Here is a 4,914-nt window from a genome sequence, read left to right on the forward strand (position 1 = left end):
TTTCACATCTGGTCTGTCTGACAGTTCACTGCTGCCCATGCCCTTTGGATTTAGAGATTCCCCCCAAAGCCTTGTAGTGTCTCTTTATGCATCTGTCCCATGGCATAATCCTTTGGATTACAGTTCTGAGGAGATTCTGACCCCAGTTCAGGGTTTTTTGCTACCAATTCAAGTAGTTTTACCACTGAATCATTCTGTCATTCAAGGCTGCAAGCACTGAGGATGACAACGACTTCTGCCCTTTAAGAAAAACAAATTGTCAACACAATTTTCAGAAGGTCTCCATGCTAACATGAAGAACCTGCTACATACAACACCACCTGCCATAAACACATTGAGGTTAATTTGGGTAGGTTTCAATAAAATAATTGGGAAAGGTGGGTCACAGAGCAAGGGTCTGTGCTATGTTCTGTGTCACAGGTTGTGACCTGTCATTATGGACATCACTGTCACTTTGATATCTCAACACAATGTGGTGAAATGTAAGCTACTTTGAGTGCTCAGTCTCTTGTCACTTATCTGCTCCATAGTGCTTCCATATTTTCTCAGGGAGTCCTGGCCATCAAAGCACATAGGCAAGGCCACAGTCTACCTATCAATATTTTTGACACAAAGAGGGAGAAGAAATGTGAAGTAATACTTTCCTTTTAAGAGTAATTGGATGTCAATTATTGACAAGTGGATAAGCACTCATTGTGTGATTCCTGTATCCAAAAGTAAACAATTACCTGTATAGATAAATATTTGTAGAAAGAAAAGGATGGAGAGATTATATAATATAAACACCAAAGAATAAAGAGAATAAGGCAGATCAGACTTGCCACTGTGCTTTACAAGATTCTCTATTGCAGCGATAATCCCTGCTGCTTCTGCTAACCCTCTTCTATTAAATCTGACTCTTCAGCAAAGCTAACATGAAGGAGCAGGAAAACCTTTATGATAGTAGAGATTAGCATTGATATAGTAGGAATAGATATTCAGGAGCGCTAGTGGATAAGATACACAGTAATGGATACTACATTTTTATTTAAAGCTTGCTAAACCTGAAGCTACATTATGAATAGGAGCATCTCTCCTTCCTTCCAATAACTTCTCTCATTCCAAGCATGAATAACAGCATGATATCTTCATTTCCACCATTGGCTTCTGTGGCTATTGGGGCTGAAGCTCTGATTAAGTTGGCATTATGAAGAAATTCTCTCCCGTTTTCTTTCATGTGCTTAACAGGCCTGGGTCACTTATTTTGGCTGTTCTCACTGTCTCATGTTTTCAGACACATTCATTTATCACAAAGCAAGTCACTTTCCTGTTTGTGTTTCTACTTTACTCTAAAGGGCACACAGAGAAACATTACAGGAATGCAGGGTTGCAGCAAATAAATTGTCTGCACTTAGTCTGCAATATGTCTCTGCAGCCATTCAGCCTTGTATGATTTCTTGTTGCAGAGATAGAGTTAAAAGGCTTCTTATAAACAATCATTTAATACAGCATTTTCTGATACTGAATTGTAATATGTACTACGGAAACTACGTTCTTTGTAATGAAATTTCTTAAAGTCTCATTTAATAATACAGCTGTCTGTATATCTCAGAGATGTACTATGTACAGTCATTTAAATGGAATCAGATTGCCACGCAACTCCCACAAATCTGAAAGTTTCATAACAAAGTAATTAAAAAATCAACAGTTTCCAACAGGATTAAAGGAAGCATCACAACTTGAGGCGTTGAAGAGCTACGCTAGACAAAGTGATAGTCATTGCTGCATTTGTTATGCTTGTTACTAGAACAAAACTGCTGTAGGATAGAATCTTCTTAGTAGCATTCCTATTTTAAGGGTAGCCACATATATTGTACATTGCCTTCCCTTATGAAAAAAATTAACTACATATCATTCACAATACAAAACATTTGTACTGTACTGTAGCTGCATTGTTCTTTTAATTACTGTATGAAGTAATCGGCTTTGACAGCAGAAGTAGCCTTGTAGTAAAAGGCAAATAAACCGAATTCCTTACTAAATACCTTACCTTTAATTCATACCACTGTAACCTGCAGTCATGCTTCCTAAATTAAATAAAAGATTTGTGATTTACATTGAATGAACAATCAAGTTCAATATGACATATATAGACACCTCCTCATGGGTTTTACTTCTGTTTTCATTACTATTGTTTTACTATATTATAGCATATTTTTTCTGAAATTCAGCTTTGAAGATACATAATCCCACTGAGTCATAAATATTTTGGAAACTACTTGTTGAAGAGTCCATCAGAAAATAGGAGAGTAGCTGGTCTAATGTAACTGAAACATTTTGTTTGAAACCTTTTTGGAAATTAGTATTTTTCCTCCTAAACTCTTTTGGGTTGTTATTGTTTCCTTTTTGGTTTTTGTTTTAGACTACATGTATTTAAAAAAACCAAAACCAAAACCCACGTGTTTGGTATTTTTCCTTTTTTTTTTTTTTTTTTTCAGAATGAGTCTACCATAGCCTAAAATTAAAAATATGCAATGCAGAAAAATATCAGGTGTCTTTAAAATCCAGAGTCTCAACAAATTGCAATGCTGTTTTTTCCTTTTTCTCCTTTCATTCTTCTGCTGAGGAGGCAAGAATTCACTAGAATTGTCTATTTTTTATGTGGATGGCCTCATTGCCAAGACACCAGAGTTACTGTTTTTTCAGGTTGTTTTTTATTTGTTTGTATAACATGTAGAATTAAAAAAAAGCAATGGTTTAGAATTGAAAACATCTGACTTGAAGTAAACTTTTAAGCTAAGCCAATGCTTTTGTACTGTAATACTATTTACATTGAATATATTTTTATATATTAAATATATTTTTATACTTTTTATTTTACAGTTTGTCTTAAGAAAGTATCACATCTAATAAGAAAAAAATTTCAGGCATTGGTAGGGGAAGTCATCCCATCAGGCTTCAAATGGATTTTAAACTTTTTTGTCTTCTTTTTCATCTTTGAATATCCAAAGCAAGATTCAAGCCACCTAAGTAAGTTAGGAAAAACAATACCTAAGTATTGAGGCTCCATAACCATCATTGCAAATACTCTACATAAAGTCATTGGGTTTCCTATACAGTTAATGAGAGAGGTAGAAACTGCTGAATAATGGCTTATAAATTCCCTACACTATCAAAAGAGCTGTCTAGAAAGGTACAAGGTAAAATTCTGACCTGCTCTACAGGTCAAACACTGATTTGGGCTCTACATCTACCATTAGTCTGAAATTGGAAATTTGGAAAATGGAAATCCATGCATAGCTGAACTGGGCCCCTGACATGACGATGTCCAGTTTAGGAGCTCTGAGACAGGGTATCTACTGAGCAAGTGAGAAATGTGGTTAGCCCTAGCCCAAGGGAATATAATGGAACAATTCCCACATCCCAAAGAGGAGGTTTCAGTCACATCTCCTGATGAGGTACAAGATAATCTCTATCTGTGCAAAAAAGTTATGCTTGCTAGCATCAAAGATTTAAAGGGGCTAAAAGGAAAGGTTTTGTCCCTGAGCCTAGGTTTACTATAATGTAGGTAATCATCTTCAATTGCCTTGCCCTCAGTAAAAATAAAACCTGCTTATGCCTTTCAGGGTAATGTTTTAGATGTCCAACTACAAATGAATTAGGAGTTCTGCTCCATAGACACCTACAGTGTTTTATGGGATGAGTTGTAATGTAAAACAATGAACATTACCAAAACTTCATTTTCCTATTTAATTCTTTGTTCTGATATTCAAAATTCGATTAGCATTGAAGAATAGTGACATCAGTTTTTTGAGAGTTAATCATTTAAATGCATGTATTTTGCTTGTCCATTTTGAGAAGAAGGCAGGATCAAGACAAAGTTAGACTCAAATAAGTTCAAAACCTTGATTTTGTGCCTCCAGAAACTGTATATGGAGAAGGGGAAAATAGATAAGGAAAACAAAACAAAACAAAACCAAACCAAACCAAAAATCCCCAAGGATGTTGAGCAATTGCTGTTGTGAAGGCTAACCACAGGTTCTGCTTCCAGTGGTTGGCATGGAAGGGTGCCCCACAACCAGATGCATGGTATTTTCTAATGAAGACTGAACAGAATGTTGTTGTCAACTCTTCGTCACTGCATTCCCTGGGGTATTTTATCCTTCTGTAGTTAAAAGCTGAGTCACAATATTGCCAAATTCTGACACTGTGTGAAATTAATCTCTTTCTGCACAATTAATTGAGCTGTGGAGTTGGAATGGCACTTTTTTAGCAGAATTTATTTAGGAATGGAAGAAAGGGAAGTAATTCAAAATCATACAGAAGTAGGGTGAGATATGATGAATGTAAGTGAAACAAAAAAGCTGAATAGTAAGTTGATTCCTGACATTTCTACAATTATACTTTTAAAAGTCAGTAGAATGGATTAAAAAATCCTTTTTAAGATTTGAACTATTCGTATATGTACAGTAAACATCACTGTATCACAGATAAGTCTTCTCCAACACCATTTTTACAGTGATTAAAATATGAAAAAGGAAATATGAAATTTCAGAAAGGTGGCATCCCAGAGTAGTTTCAGCAGAATTTCCATTCATATTCCTGTCCATACCTTTAGAGGGATATCTATTGTTCTTTCTGTCAGCTATGGTATAAAATGTTTACTGTTGTTAGATTTACAGAAATTTCCTTGGAGGTCCAGAAATTCACTCAATAAGCAATATAAAAGCCAGTTCCATTGGTTCTGAGGAAAGGGAAAGAGCTCAGGAACATACCCTATACATAAACAGCATATATTAAATATCTTTAACACAAAACAAAACCAGAGTAAATAACTCCTTCAGTTTCCTCTTGTCCTGCCAAGAGGATGAGAAGAAGTCATTTGATCCTTAAAACTTCTGGGTTTGTATCATAAACCTGTAGCATCCTTGGATG

This window comes from Buteo buteo, chromosome 14 (genome assembly GCF_964188355.1).
Source record: "Buteo buteo chromosome 14, bButBut1.hap1.1, whole genome shotgun sequence".
Lineage (NCBI taxonomy): Eukaryota > Metazoa > Chordata > Aves > Accipitriformes > Accipitridae > Buteo > Buteo buteo.